Source organism: Parasteatoda tepidariorum, chromosome 1 (assembly GCF_982258835.1).
Source record: "Parasteatoda tepidariorum strain Cologne lab strain chromosome 1, Ptep-v5.0, whole genome shotgun sequence".
Classification (NCBI taxonomy): Eukaryota; Metazoa; Arthropoda; class Arachnida; order Araneae; family Theridiidae; genus Parasteatoda; species Parasteatoda tepidariorum.
In genome coordinates this window covers 7,722,553-7,739,782 of record NC_141755.1, presented here as the reverse complement: position 1 = coordinate 7,739,782, position 17,230 = coordinate 7,722,553, and the positions used below count along the sequence as shown (strand labels likewise).

At 27.4% G+C, this 17,230-nt stretch overlaps 1 protein-coding gene across 1 annotated transcript in view; it reads right to left on the bottom strand.

Moving 5' to 3' along the window:
* Positions 1-14,433, bottom strand: part of LOC107455038 (metabotropic glutamate receptor 3) — a 34,625-nt gene extending 20,192 nt beyond the window's left edge. The window contains exon 1 of the mRNA XM_043049097.3: positions 14,280-14,433. The gene's annotated coding sequence lies outside the window, so the exon portion shown is untranslated. The remainder of the gene's footprint in view (positions 1-14,279) is intronic.
* Between the last annotated feature and the right edge of the window lie 2,797 nt (positions 14,434-17,230).

Sequence of the window (17,230 nt, the reverse complement as noted above, 5' to 3'; positions counted from 1 at the left end):
TAGCATACAATATTAAATATAAATATCATATTGTATGAATGCATATTATTTTTTAATTGCTATTATAATCTAGTTAGGCAGTTAATGTTTACATGGAAAATTAAGGTCATCCTTATTTTGCTAATAAATTCTTTTTCACAACTTCTTTAACTTAGTAGCGTATACGTTACCGGAAATTACAAAAACGAAATCGGAAGTAGGTAACAGTTTCAGCTCCATTTCTGTGTGAGTATTTCTCTGAAATATTTAATTTTTTAAAAGCTCGCAGTTTCTCGGCTAATAATCTGAATTATGCCTAGTATTTGACAACCTTAAAAACGAGTATTTTGACTAAAAAAAGAATCACGTTCGTGTTTCATTATCTTATAATAATGTCCAATTCTTCTAGTTCTCAAAACTGTTTTGTTTTTGAATGTGCATTAAATAGAACTATATTTATAGCAATTTTAGCAATTGATGATAGCTCTCAAACTTACCGGAAATTGCTAAAATGAAACTGTAAGTAGGTAATAGTTTCAGTTCCATCTCTATTTGTGTGAATATTTCTCCGAAATATTTAATTTTTTAAAGCTCCTAGACTCCCGGCTATTTCTCTTAAATATATTTAAAAAAATATGTTACGGTATATTATTGTTTGATGGCAATACATGAAAAGTTTAGTATGTTCGCAGTTGTATTATCCTTAATTTATCATTAGATAAAAATATTTTAATTTTTTTCTCCTAATTATTAACAAATATGATATTTAGATTCATTTATACATACATATATTAAAGCATAAAAATATTATAAAATTGTTGTTTTATCAAAAATTGTTCTTGTGTTGAATAATAAATGCGTTTTAGATTCTTGACGGTATTCCTTAACTACTTTGAAATATCGAAACAAAAAACTCCAGGCTTTAAATACAAAAATAAAACTAAGCAAATATGTGAAGAAACCTATAAAATAAAGTAACTTCCAGCTGTCAAACACTCATAATTTTCAACTAAAATGTAGTTATAAACTTCATTCATTTTGATAACTGCATCTTTCTCAAAATTAAAATTTTGCAATCTTTTGTCTGCGAAAAACAAGATAACTCAAATAATTATTAAAAATTTGTCTTCAAATTTTAAGTGAATGTTTTTTGCATTTGTGGTCTTTGTTCTAAGAGATATTTTGTTATAAATAAAGTGAAAAAATGGAAATAAAATTTAGAAAAATATGCTTAACATAACCATAATGGTTAATAATTTTATGATACCATTTAAGTTTACGTTCACAACACTTCAGACGTCTACAGGAAGCTGCTCAGAATATTTGATTTCTGTATGTACAGTGCTCTAAAAAAGAAAAAAAATGGACTAACCTGAATAACGTTTGATCTAACTATCGGATCTTTACGTTTTAGGATCCTAAATCCTAATGGCTTGAGGCGATGACTTTAAATGTGCTAATTAATATGTGCAGACTATATTTTAAGTTACGAAATCAGGCACAAGATAATACGATATAAGAATTGTACACCTTATCATTCAAAAATTTCCCACCATTTTTAAATAAAAAAATAAAAAAAAAATAATTATTTACTAGGAGTTAAATTTAGAATCGAAATTGTTTTAGATCAACGAATTTTATAATTGCTTGCAAATAGTTTTGAATTCGATTGAGAAGTTCTCGAAATGTGGCAAGTAAGAATAATTTCAACATTAAGGGGTCCAAAATTCGGACCTCTATTCTGATCAAGCGATGGGGACCATATTTCCCAGTTTGCTGCTACCCCTATATTTTAGAGGTCAGTAATCCAAATCAGTCAGAAAAAAGGGTATGTTATACAGAGAAAGTACGTTTTTGTGTCTGACTTCGTAACTTAAAATAACGTCTGAACTAATTAATTAGCATATTCGATGTTAAACCTCCTCTAATCTTTAAGATTGAGTCCTAGAACGTGAAGACCCAAGCACTGGATTAAATGTTATTTAGGGTGGTCTGTTCTTTTATTTTGTGCACTGTACATAATGAAAATAAATTTATGAAGAAAATGAATTAAGAAAGACGGAAAGAATTTAAAATATATAAAGAAATTATGTTTTACTTTAGGTTTCTAGAAAAAATGAGCTTTTTTCTTTAACATTCAGCATTCTTGAAAAAATATTCAAGCATTTAATGGAACTAAAATGTAACAATAACCCCAAAACGATTTAAAAGAAATTTAATTAATTCAACAAAAAGTAATAAAAGAGAACTGTAAACTCATAGTCTAAAGGAGTAGTTAAGCAAATGTCCGAGGTGGGGAGCTGTTAAGGCAAAAAACCCTAAAGTAAAAGTTCACTTTCCCTCATTGTATCTATTCAAATGATTGTGCATCATTTAAAATTTTTATGCATTTTTTTAATAAATTGCAGTTATATAAGTTAATATACTTGTATTATTTTCAAAACAATTTGATGTCATTCCCAATTAGCTTTCTTCAAGTTTCGAAGAAATATACAGAATTTTAAATTGAAAATTTCATTTAAAATCAAATTTGATCTACTGACAGAGAATCAATTTTAATATTATGAGTTTAATAATCGTATGTGCATAGGACAAAACTATATCTGATAAATATTTTTATTTCATAATTTTTAATCGAAATTCTGCATTCGCGATAGCAACGCTTCAATACACCCTCTAGTGGGGAGGATATTTTTAGGCTTTTATTTATTAAGTTTTGATTTAGTTTTATCAGAATCATTGGCAGAGCAGGGCGCCATTTTTTTAGTAGCAAATAAGAAGCAAAGTTTCCCTAAGAAAAAGACTGAAGAACTTGAAAACGACCCAGTACATTGGTAAATTTTTCTGAAACAGAACAGGCCCAACATTTGCAGAACAATTTCTCAAATTTTTTTACCTTTCTATTATCAACAAGCTTGCAACCGATAACTTCCGTTTTCATGATCGCATACTGTTACAGATGTATGTATTACGGTAAAAAATATTTTTTTTGGCTTCAATTCATTACAAATTAGAGTGAAGTCAACATTGCTTACGGCATTCCAATGGATAAATGTGATTTCAGAACGTGCAGAACTGTAATAGTTATAGAATATTCTTATTCTTTATAGAATAGTGTATATTTCTGTATCAATATAATTCGGAAAACAACAATAAAGAATTATCCAAATTATTTGAAATAGTGTCATTTGTGTTGATTATTAATGAATTTTTATCGTTTTCTTCTTAAGTATTTTTTAATTTTGAATGAATAATTTCAACTAGAATTCATATATTCTGTTTTAAAGTTTCATATTGAAATTCATATCGAGATCTTTTATAAAATTTTGTTGTGTGCTATGTCATCAAAAAGTAATGAAGGGCTAATCTATGTATAAATTATTTGAGAATGAAATTTTCAAACAAAGAACATTTCATTTGGAATTCTCCGGATTTATAAAGCAAGTAAGTGTTATGATTTTTGTAATCAAAAATTTACTTGTAAATAATTTTTTTCTCTAATTTGGTGACAGTTCTCTATAGTATGGTTTTCTACGTCTTTGACTTGAATACGCTCCTTAACTTTAAGACTAAAGAAAAAAAAAGAAACAATATGAAAGTTTTTATTTCAAAATGAGGAATTTTTAGAATATATTTTTTTTATCGTAAGCATTCTTTATTTTACGTTTTTTAGTTTATAATTTTTTGATAAAAATTGCTGTCGAAAAACGTTTTTTGCAAAATTAAATAGTATAACATAACATGTTTCTGTATACTTTTTGCATATTTCAATGTTTGAAGTGATATGATTCAGAAAAGTATGGAATGTAAAGTTTAAACAGACCTTTCATATTAGATTATTAAATTTAGTAGAACTAGTTTAGTTTAGTTAACCCTAATAGGAGGACTTTTTGCAAATATTTTTGTGTTTTGGATGTTCCTTTCCTAAGCCTTCCTGTTCCTTTCCTGGATGTTCCGTTCCATTCCATTTTGTTTTCATTTGTATAAGATATAATATTAAACATTTTTCTTTTTTTAATTTAATAAGCCCTAATAAAGAAGGAAAGTTACCATTTCACACTAAAGAAATCTCCAGTGTAACTGATGATCATGTCGTTTTATTAGCAGTCATTCGCCGTCTTAGATAACAACGTCCCCTATTGGTCGTTGGATTCGCGAATTGTTTCCAGACAGACATTTTAAATAAATTTAATAAATAAACATCATTGTATTATTTTTATCGTTTGCAGTTTCAAATAATCGTTTTGTTAGCAAATTTGGTAGGAGGGTTAGAAATTTCTCAACTTTTAAGTTCAATCTATTCTATTGTTTGCGCTATATCACGAATTGCAGGAGGTTAAATAATTTGCTGCGAACCATTCCATATATTTTTTAAGAGCACAGCTGCTATCTTTTCGCCATCAAATACAGTATGAAAGGATTTATAAAATGTCTAAATAATGCTATTCTTTTAACTCTCTTAACTTTCATTTTCCTTATCATTTTTGGAATAGTGCATTTAATATGTTTTTTTTGCATACGCAGACTCACTAATGATTGAACAAAACTCCATTATATAAGGTCTACTGCAAACTACGCGAAAACTAACATCTTTTAATGGAAAAAGTATGAAGATAAGTTGACAATCTTTATAAGTTGATGAATAATGTGTTTGGGAAAAACTTAAAGCAAGATGGCGTAAGATAGAGTGCTGAAGAAAATGGCGTAAAATAAACTAAATAATGTGATGAAAGGTATATTAAGCGAGTATGGTTTTGAACATTAGAATTCAATTTTTTTTAATCAAAAATATATTGAAAAAAGATGTTTGAAAGTTATAAGATTATTGTGCAGATTGCTTTATGCTCTTTTCTTTTGAAAAGAGTATCTTTTTTAAATGTTTAATGCAAATTAGACCTTTTGTATGCTTATGAAAGTTGAAATTTGATTATTTCATAACTTATTTTATAAATGTTTTAATTGAAAAATGAAATGCAATTCTGTCTATGTATCTATATATATCAATCTATCTATCTATCTATCTATCTATCTATCTATCTATCTATATGTATATATAGATATAATTTTGTTTTATAACTGATGTTGAACAGCCCCCCCCCCCCCAAATTCTGAAATTATGACTATTAATTACTTCGTAGCATTACAATTCTAAACCAGATCCAGAAAACATGATCCGTCTACCACGGAGGATATTTCACGTCAGCACTGTGGAAGGTGCAAGCCGGATGCGTATTAACCAGCCATCGCTGGGATTCGAACCTGGTTTACCTCATTGGAAGGCAAACGTTCTATCCCCTGAGCCATTGCGGCTCCGTTTGAGGAGTGTAAGAAGAAAATCGCTGTTAGAACAAATCAAAAGTCTTTGAAAGACAAATTATTTTAAGTTTCAAAATGTCACAAGCATAAAAACATGGCTGAGTTTTAGTTTGCCACTTGCCGTGACTGTCAACATTTAATTGATTGAAGTTAGATGTTGAAGCAATTTAAACTTAATTTTAATACATTTTTCAATCAGCCTAAGGAAGAAAAGTAAAAAATAGGATTTTGAGAGAAACTTCGGAAAGTGTGGTAACCGATTCCGCAATCTTTCTCTTTAGTAACCTGTATTTTAGGTAATTTTGAAGCTGTTGCCATAACTTTGTAGCTTAAGTGAGATACAGGGACTCTACATAGACTATATTTTACTATTCAGTCAAACTGGTAGAAAGATCTCTTCGAGAAACCTGACATGGTAAACAACAGAACAGATAATACCTGTTGTCACAGATGTCATCTTCATATACTGACATTATGATCATCATTCATGTCTGAAGACAGAATTTCTCCACCAGGTAACACAAATATTTACATTGATAGGTCTACATGAATGTGATTCGGCTCAAGGTAATCCAAATTTTATCCAAAATCAATTTAATATAATGTTAAAGATCTCTCTTTAAACTTGTTATTATTATAATTTCGATTAATTTTTTATTATGTACTTGTCCTAAATGTTACAAATATTCCATGAAATAAATATTTACTACGGCATATTAAGGCTTAAAATAACCATAACTTGAAAATAAGTTTAAATTTTATCGTTTTTATCTGCGAAATATCGAAGCTCATTTTAGAAAGCTTTAGATGAAGCACATATCATATTTCGGTTGTATTTCCTCTCTTTTTTTTTTAAAAAACATTTAATATTTTCCATATTTCGAACATTAAAGAGCGTTCGGAAAGTAAAAAAATGGTTATATATCTCGCAAAATATGCAACAGATCAAAAATAAAAAAAAACAAACAAGCGTGTGGAATATTTTTTTAAGATGCATTCCTTGATATTACACCTGGTTCCTTTATTTGATCATTTAATGCATCACGGAAAATGTTTCACTCTCATATTTTTAGACTTTCGATACGACGCACATCTTTGATAATTGTGGGGATTGTAGTTACCAACAATGTCAACACTCTTCTTTGAAAAGATACCCCATTGTAGAATCGAGTTAACATGTCTTATATACTAGTGAATTGGAATTGTAATTTTGTAGTGGTAGACACACTACAGTACTTCCCCACCAGAATTGTAGATGTGATAGAATTCGATGAATAGCTAACCACTAGTTGATTCATTGCTGTTTTGTGAGTAGCCTGGAAAGCTGTATTAAGATCAGCGTTCTTTTGAGTACTGATCATGAGAGCTGTATTAAGTTCACGGTCGTGGCTGCTCCTGTGTTGCCATTAGCAGTCGAGTGTATGCAGGCTGACGTTGTGTGTGCTCGAGACTGAGTAGCAACAGTGCGAGGGGGTGAATAATGTCCCAGTCACAAATAGAAAGTCAACTGTTCAATGTGGACATTCCATCGAAGTGGGCGTTACTGTCATGGTAGGCATGTTCACATCACGTCCGGGTCACCCATGTAGGGATTGTAGTTACCGACAATGTAAACCTTCTTCTATGAAAAGGTACTCCATCATAAAATCGAGTTAACAAGTTTTATATACTAGTGAATTGTAGTTTTGTAATGGTAGACCCACTACATTAATATTTAGCCATTTTCATGCTTGTTGGAAACATTTTATTTCCTAGTAGTAATAAAATGTATTAATATCTGGAGAATTAGAAAAGCATTCTACAGTTGGAATAAGTTCATGAATATTTGATTTAATTTATTTCCTTACCGTGCACTTCGAATTTTCGTTTAATTACTACATTACCTGTTTATTTATTGCCTTTACACATTGTATATATACATAATTATTCTGCAAAAGATAAAAGCTTTCTCAAACTTAGCAATTTCGTAATCTTCCTAATTAGTTTCTAATGATTTTTTTCCTGAAAAATCATACTTAAAGCCTAACTCTAAAGTATAATAATAATAAAATGAAAAAATAGGTAAAAGGAAAAAAAAAATCAAAATTTTATTACTGTCCATTAAAAATCTTTCATTTAATAGAACAATTATTTTGGAGAACTCTGTAGAAATCGATTTATTGATTTTTATTTTACCTTGATCGTAAACATTATTTTCTAAAGAATTAGGTAGTCTTTGTCAGTAACATTCTCCTTGAAAGTAATATTAGGTCGTTAGACTAATTAGCATTAAATTATTTTCTTACCAAAATTATTCTGCGTTTTTGATAGAAATCTAATTATTCATTGAATGATTTAATTATTGCAGAATTAATTATCTTCAGAGAAAATTAAGCCCATAATTTTTTTAAAAGAGCCTAAGTGATTTTATAGATTTCAAAATGTATAACAACCAGCATGCATTATGTGTATTCTAGAGGAAAGAACCCCCAGGACTGCTACGCAGTAATTTTCTTTCTTGATACAAAACAGTTTTTTATTTCCCGTAGTAAAAATTATTCACTAATAATTCTGTCTCGTTACTCTCATGTTCATCACTTCATATGCTCAAATATTTCCCTTATACTGTTTATATAATACTTTTTATAAACATAAACTAATTTTCTTTGTAATCACATGATATATGAAAGGCATTTAAAATTAAAGATTTATTATCATAACGCGTACTCGTTGCAACTTCATATATAATGCTAATTTTAAAAACTACTATTTATTTTATTGTTGCAAAGATAATTTGCTAAATGTTTTCGTCACAAAAATTATTTAGTAATAATACAAAAAGTCATTTCCTGATGATGCTTAATAATTTTGTATGTTTTAAGTGCATATGTAATGCACTTAACAATGTTGTATGTTAAGTATGTTGATTGGACACAGTTTTACACAAAGCTCAAAAAATAAATAATAAAAGTAATAATAAAATAATGGTACCAATAAAAGTAAAATTCGACTTACTTACTGGTTAATAATTGTAAAATGGCTACCATGCTTATCTTTAAGTTTCAAGCTTTAAATTCGGAATAATATTAAAATTCAAAAGCACATGCCTTTAAACTAAGAATAAAAATTATATTGCAGATGAAGATTACCTTTATAACTTTTATTTGTTTTATGCAGTTAGAAATCAAAGAAAGTGGCTCTTCAACTGGAAAAATTCGATTGTTATAAAACCATATTTTATTCTTAAATTCACCAAAAGTCATTACCAAAGCATTTCAGTAAAAATTATCTCACTACTGGTGTTTCCATAGAGTTAGAAACATGGCAAATTTTACTATTTTCTGGTAATTTTGATCATACTTTTTTTCTTTGTGAGCTATTTACCGTCATATTATTTTACGTGTTTTAAATTAAATTCAATACATTTGATAAAATTAATTTATAAAACAAAACGAATTTATAGTCCATGATGTATAACATCTCTTGAAAAAATAGCTGACTCAATTTATTAATTTTTCAGATTTACTTAAAAATTAACAACTGGTATATCAATTATACAGTTTAAGAGCATGTTGATTAAAAAATAATTTTTGACAAAAAAGTGTCCTAATAATTCGTGTTTAATATTTAAATACAATTAACGAAATCCTACACCGTATAAAAGACGTTACATTGTTATACAATTAAATAAGTGAAATTAAATATTTGAAATAATTAAATAGTTGTCTTTTATCACCGGATGTGATTTTTACCACCCAATACAGTTTATGAAAATATGTTTCTCATTTTTGTATTCAAGCTAAATATGAACAAATTCACCATTCCAGTAACATTTTGATCGATTATGTTTTTATCCGTTAATTCATTATCCTGCAAGTTCACCTCGCGTAAACATACATCTTGTTATTTCATTGGGAATCAATAACTCGGAAACCCACTTTCCATCAAGCATTACTTGATGATCTAATTTTCTGTTATCGGATACAGGTAACCGAATTTATGGAACAATTATTCTTTAGACACTTCATTCAGATTTTTCCGTCATTTATTTAAAGGTACATTTATTTATTTTTTCATTTTAAATAAATTGTAACATTAAAAAAAATAATTCAGTACATTTGCTCCATGTAATTAAATTCAAATCAAAGTAACTTATTTGGGATAATTCAAATTTTTGGTTCAATATGATGTAACTGGTTCATATAATTTACGTGTAGCCGGATGTAAAGCATATTTTAATATTGAAATATATAATATCATTCTAAGGCAAAAATGCTGTTGTAGAAATCTTTATAGAGATCGAACGTGATAGATAAACAATATTTTTTTAAGAAATGGTTTTAACCACTACCAAAAAATTTAGAAAATTTTATATTACCTAAAATCTTTTAGATTTTCATCCATCTTTCCATAACTATTATATTTAGTGTTTAAACTTTTTAAGTGGGCAGCTAAGCTGAATATTAGCTTTGTTAAAGCTATACAGTCTCTCTGTTGAGATACAAAGCTACAAGTTGCTACATGGGTGGAAGAATCTTATAGCATAAATGAATAAATAAATTTCTTTTTTATAATTTTTTGAGAACGCATGCTTTATGGTATTTAAGATCAAAAGTCGAATCAGATCACGTTCTGTTTAGACTAGCGTCAGAGGGTCAAATTCGTAATTGAAAGGTCTAATTCGTAGCCCTACAAATGTGTTCTAATTTTTTTAATACAATTAGGAAAAAAAATTACAACTTGTATGTATGACAGTTTGTCACTTTTTATGAAATTTTTTGTTTTTAATAAGTCAATAAGTTGGATTATTCTCAAATTAAAAAATTAAATGTTGATAGAACATTAGTGTGTGTCTACTACATTAAATTTCATCAAAACCTATGAAGTTTCGGTCCAAAAGTGATGGACATAACTTTGAAAACTCAAGTGAGTTCTGTTTTAAAAAAACAATTATCTATATAAATAATTGAATCTGCTGAAAATTGCAAAAAAATAGTGCAGTTTTAAACCATTTTCATTTCAATTTAAAAATTGAATTTTAAAAGCATTAACAACAAATAATATTATCGACCTGAAAATTCATCTTTTTCATGATTGACAATTTGTTTATGTGGCTGAATTCTCTTTTAAACTAAAATGTAACTCTTAACATTTCTTTTCAGATCCAAAAATTCTTTTTCAAAAATAATTTATCGATTATTTTCTTGTCATTTCAGTTCTTTTATTGCATTAAAAACTATAATTTGAACTTATTAGCTTCTTTAACTTAAAAAATTTCCAAACCCAACAAATTAGATAAAAAATATAATGTTCATGAACTTCGAATTATTGTAGGAAATACAGTTTAATGTTTTTTATATAGTTTTTGAGACGTTTATTGCGGTTTTACAGAAAACTGTAAGCCTGAAATAAAGCGTTTAAAAATTTTGTTTTATTATTTAAAAATCCATTTACAAAACAAGATTGTAATTGAATAATTACGAATTAAATTCATTAAATGACTTTTTGAACATATTAACACACAATAAAAAAATAAATGAAAATTATCAAATGATCTCAGAAGAAGTTTAAAAATTTCCAAGTCGCTGGATGTTTCTGGTAATTCCATTCCATTTTTCCGTAAAAAAAGTTTTTTTGCAAACTTTAAAAAATCAGAAAAGAACATCAAAAATGCATTTGTTTTAAACAAAAAAATAACATAAAGTAATTGATTTACATTATTTTTATAAAGTTTTTGAGCGTTTATTTAAAATCTAAAGATTTAAAGAAATTTATAAAAAATATGAAGAGATTATCTCTAATTAAGCACTTAGTAATTTTTTTTCTCCTTTTAGGAGACTTACGAACCTATGTACACTGTAAAAAATCCCGTAACAAATTACGTTAAAAAGTACTTACACTCGGGTTGCATCATTCTTAAAATCCGCTTATTTTATCGAAAAATTCATTTATACCGTAATTTTCATATCAAAATTTATATTATTAGAGTGATTCAGAAATTTTATAATAAATATCACTGTTAAACTTAAGACATATTTAGATTTCTTGTTCTGCAAAATTTTATTTTAAAAATGGATTTTACGGTATAAAGAATTTTATACAGTGTACTTTTTTCAGAAGGATGAAGACTGGTGACCTAATTGCTTCATTTTAGAAATTTATTTATATGAATGAAGACAGTATTTTTTATTTCGCCGTATTTATATTTTTATTTTGATCTGTGGCGGCTAACACTAGAAAGTATGTGGTTGTTCTAAGCATAAAAGAATTTTTTTACATTTTTCTGAATTTTTTTTCTGAATAGTATTGTTGAAGAGGGCTATTATAATTAACATTTACGTTTTAAACCTTAAATATTTAAGAACTTCCCCTCGAATTGGAGCTTTATTGGTATTCACTCAAAAGACCATTTATTTGATTAAATTTACTTTTCAGTTTACTAAATAAGTGGTAATAAGAACTATAATTTTGAAAACCTGAATTCCCGGTAAAATGCTACCATATGAACGGAAAAACTACCAAATAAATGCTTTAAATGCCGCATATTTTGGTATTTTTAATCCGAATTATGCTTTTTTTTTACCAGAAATGTCATTACCATACAAGTACGAGAATTTTATCAGAATTTAGTTTCTCTAACCATGAGAAAAATGTTGTCAAAGTTCAAATAACTTTAGTAGACGAACCTTTTCCCTACCACCCCTATTATTTTGAAAATTTTTTAGGTAACTAAAGCTATCAAAATTTATAGTTGCTTATTAAAAGGTAAAAAATAATTTAACTATAAGCAATAATATAAAATTTAATAATAAATTTATCTTATCCTTTGATCATTGTAATCATGTGATAATTTGATAACTAACAAAGTATTGCTTCTAAGAATTACGAATAGATCTTTCACAATATCAGATTACAAAAATTTAAATAATTATTCACTTAAACTTTTCGATTCAACACTCGTTAAAATTGGTTTATGGCATTTTGTAAGAGGAGACTTCTGTTATTGCCAGGTAAGTGAGTAATCCGAATCATTGACTTATTTCAGTTCGAGTTATAAAAGCTTCATATTGGTAATAATTCATCATAATTGAAGAGCCTCTTAAGAAAATTGATGATCATATTGCTTCTACTTATGTCATTATCTATAAATTTTATTTTAGCGACAGTATAGTCTTCGTCTTGTTCAAGGGATCATTTTTGAAAAAGCTGCAATCGTATCTAAATGAAGATACTTTTTGATTTCAGGCCTTCAGCTGAATTCTGAATACTGGGGTTCAATATTTTACTCTTTACAAGGAGATGGTAGGCTGCTCATTTTCGCTGAAGTACGCTACTTTATTTTAAAAAGTGCTGCGTTCTTTCAGAATTAGAAAAGGCAAACGTTTAAACGTTTTGTAAAATGGAAATTTGATGGTGCGCATTTGATACAGATAGAACATCATATGTGTTGATATTTTAGATATATCAACACATTCTTTATAATCAAAAACACAAAGTTATAATCGAAACCACTAGAAATTAAACACGAATTTAAAAATTATTTAAGTTATCAAAGATAAATTTCAAATTATTATTGTGTAATTGTCTAAATAATTTAAAATGTAATTTTTTTTAAATAAATGTTATTAATATTTTATTTTTGAATAAAAATTTTAGTTTACTTATTGAAATAGATACTTTCATATTAGAGTTTTAAATGTTTTTTATCTAATGTTGATTGTGGTGACAGAATGTTGTGAACTATGAAACTCACATATCACAAAATAGTTAAAAAATAGTTTATTCTAATTATAATGCTAAGCTGCACTTTTTAATTTAAATAAAACAAAATGTATCAGAAAAAAGCCTAACTTTTTGTTTTGCCTAACTTTTACTTCAGACATATTTTATTTCATTTTACTTGTAATGCTTTGAATATTCTTCATTTTATTAGTTTTGAGTTATGCGTTGAGTATATTCAGTCTACAAATAGTAAAATGGAAGATGTATTTATAAGGCAGAAATATGTAAAATGTATCTACTTAAAACCAAATCAAACAAATGTTCTTAATTTTATTTTACTTTAGTAACATCTTGAATAATGTTTATAAATTTATATTCGATTGTTATTTTTTATATTGAAAAGTGCGATTTCTTTTATTGTGAAACTTGTACTAGAAATAAATAAATTGCGTGTAAAACACAGACACTCAAAATTACATTTAGTACTGCCGGAAAGAATAACACTGGGAAGCAAATTATTTGTTGCATTGACACAAATACTCGATATTACCTAACCTGGGTGTGAGGATTCCAAATCTCAAATTAGGTTTGCTCTTAAAGCTACTGTTTTTTAACGAAATTTTTGGTCTATTTTTTGTCAAAATGTACAAGTTTAAAAACGTTGTACATAACAGGAGTCGCATAAATGCTGCGACAAACTTCTAGGGGGATTGGGGCACATCATTAGGATTAAAATTGCATAGGAATCTATGTCCGGATACGTCGTCGTACGCTGCTTGGGACGCTCCTTTATTTTGAACTGCTTCTTTGTGCGCTATTTCTGAATGTTCTTCTGAACAGGTCCTATTAGGGCATCCCCCTAGCCACGTAGCACGGCATTTCCTGGCATCGGTTTCAAACCAATTTTAATCCTGATGATGTGCCCTAACTTCCCTAGAAGTTTTTCACATCATTAATGCGACCCTCTGTTATAAATAAAGTTTTTAAACTTATACATTTCGACAAAAAACCGATTTAAAACATTATTTAAAAAAACTGTAGCTTGGGAAGACAAACCGATTGCAGATTTGAAATCAGTGAAGTTAAAATATCCAAGATCCGCTAAGAAAATCTCATGCAAAAAAAGAAAGTTTTTTTAGTGAAACTTTTGAATTTGATCTAGTTTTTTTCCCCATGACAGCGTCAGGTGTTCTTGAATAAAATAAAGAATCTAATACAAATCTTATTGCTATCACATACTAAGTTATGTTGCAAAAAAACACGTTAAATGCATTATAAATTACCTGTATACTTTAGCGCCAGTGATAGATAAATTCCAAAAATGTATACATTCTAACACATATTTATTCCAATAGATATTTTATTGATTTGATAACAATATAAAGTTCGAGAAAATAGTTTTTAATTCACCAATGAGAGACCTAACTAAATGCTTTCATTTTTATTCGCAAAACTTCCTGCTTCATTAGAGGAAACAGCACTTGACGGAACTAGATATATCCGTTTAGAAGATGAGTTATGAACTGAAAGAGTCACCCAAAAAAATTATTCGATTTCAGAGAAAAGAGTTAGGATTAGTTGACGACGGTTTCTTTATGTTTATTGTAAATGTTTATTACCTTTATTTATGTTTACAAAAAAAGGAAAACTGAATACGCGCGTAATCTTGTTTTGGGAACACTTAACATCTTTTTATAAAAAATACATATTAAAAACTATTTAGCAAATAATTAAATTTTTTTGAAGAATGAATAAATAAATAAATAAAATAAAATAAAGATAAAATTGAGGGGACTTTTATAGCATTGTGGATCTATAGCTAAATGCGAGAGCAGCTAATGTCAAGATTTCCTAAAAGAGTATGTAACCGATCAAAATGATTTCAACTTTTTCTGTTCGTAGAATTTTGGAATTGAGAGTCATCATTGGAGTGTAGGGATGAGCGGATGATCGGGGCAAACATCTTGATCTAGGAAAAAAATAATGTTAAATTTGTTAGGAAATCACATCTTACTCCTTAGAAATTTCTGTTGCTTTAGTCAAATATTTACACGATGAAAAGTTTTTTCTATTAGAAACAATAGTCTTTAAAAAGTATTAATGATCTACGTAGTCGTCGATTATATGCCCTATTTAACTGGGAAGTTTTGGGCATTGTTATTACATTTCAAAATAGGGTAGCGTTATAATATTTGCTGCACATACATTTCAATAAAATCAGATTTTATGTTTGTTTATTTATAAGTATTTTTTTTTTATCAATTATGATATATAAATGCGTGAATAATAAATTATGCTTTATTTTAAAGCTGTTTTTTTTTATTTATTTGAAACAGCGATTTGTCATTTCAGGATCAGTAAATTAGTATTCTATATTGGTTTAAAGAAAAATTAGCATACGCCATGCTTCATAATTGTTTATTAATATAACGATATTCAGCCAATTAAATTAACTACAATAAATTTTTCAACATAGCTAAAAAAAATAATCAAACATTTACAAATGCTTTTCTTGATATATTATATTTTTGGCAACAACTTATGATACATCTTTAAACATAAACAGACAAAATAATTTTTGTGTCAGCTAATATTCTATACAGCTTTATATTTCATTAGTTGAAGTGCATAACAAGTTAAATTTGCAAAACAAAAAGAAAATCTGTACAAACAATTTTACACATTCTTGATGCAGTTCTATATACATTTATAACTAATATTGCACTAATGTTTTCTAGTTTTACATTTTGGCCGAGCAAATCTACAAACAAATTGAAAACACACAATTGTAGGTTATTTTCACTTTCTAACAAAGCTTGGAAGATCAGTGAACGGCTTTTCTGCAGTGACATTGACACTGTGCTATGTGGCGCCATCTGTTTTATAATATCAAGACTAAATAAAATGAAAAAGAAGCCTAAGAACTCTGGTTTGGGACCATTAGTAAATGAGCCCCTATTTATTTACAAATGGCCGTCGTCCAGAGATTCTTTCCTTATTCTAGTAACCTTATTCTTAGAATGCACAAAAATAGAATCTTCAAATGATTTAAAAATGAATAAGAACAAAAAGAAAAGCTTCCATGCGTATCCAGTGGCAGTAAATCTTGTTCCAAAGATTAAATTTTCAACTTATTTGATATAAATAATTGTATTCATACGTGCACAAAGAAAAGTTGAACCGTAAGAAAACGTGGGCAAAAATGTTGTCTTTTATAAAATAAAAGGATAATTTTCAACTTAACAAAACACGATTCATTTTTTTTTCATGATTTCTTAATTGATAATTAAAATTTATTTGATGCAAGCGTTTGACAATTTTTTTTTCTTCATATAACTACGCATCGCTTCGTCAAATGTTGTGTGAAAAATCTTTAAAGAAAGTTGTGTAAAATTTAAAGATATTTTGCTAATCTCTTACTTTAGTGATTAATAATTATTATGGGATAAAATGAATGTTTCATTTCCGATATTGTTTCAATAAAATAGACTTTTGCTTAATCTATAATGAAGTAATAAAACTTTAAATTAAATTTTGAATTGAATATTAACAAAAATTTGTTTAATAATTACATAATGTTGAATTATTCTTTAACGAACTCTCCTAATACTTATATACTGGGTTTTTATAAAAAATTTTAAACGTTTAAGTGAATTATATTTTAAAGTTCAAAACTTTTTAGGAGTTAAACTCGGTTAAAATTTTTAAAATTAATTATTTTATGTGAGATAAATATGAATACACAAACATAAAAGAATTATTTCAATACGTATTAAAGCACATATGATTTATTAAAATCCAACTCTAATTCTTATTTTAAAAATTGAAATGTTCATAATAATAATTTATTTTCATTTCTTAAATACAAAAATTATTGTAGTTTACGCACAAAATGTATTAAAATTTAAAAGTTATTAAAATTTAATTTAACCAATTCAGAATAGAGATATTTTAAATCTATCAAACATAATCTATAGCGGAAAAAGTTTGATTCATAAAACGTTCTAACTTATTTATTAATTTTCGCTCCTTTAATTTCGCTAATATTTTAATCTAAAATGAGAGATTATAGTAACCACGAAAAGTCTAACATAATCATGAAATGTTTTCTCTATGCAATGAATGTTTCATAGGAAATTATTTAAATGCTATGTAAAAAAAAAAAAAAAAAAAAAAAAAAAGCAACAACAACAATTCCTATGTTCCATGTAAAATTGATGATTGTATAAAGTTG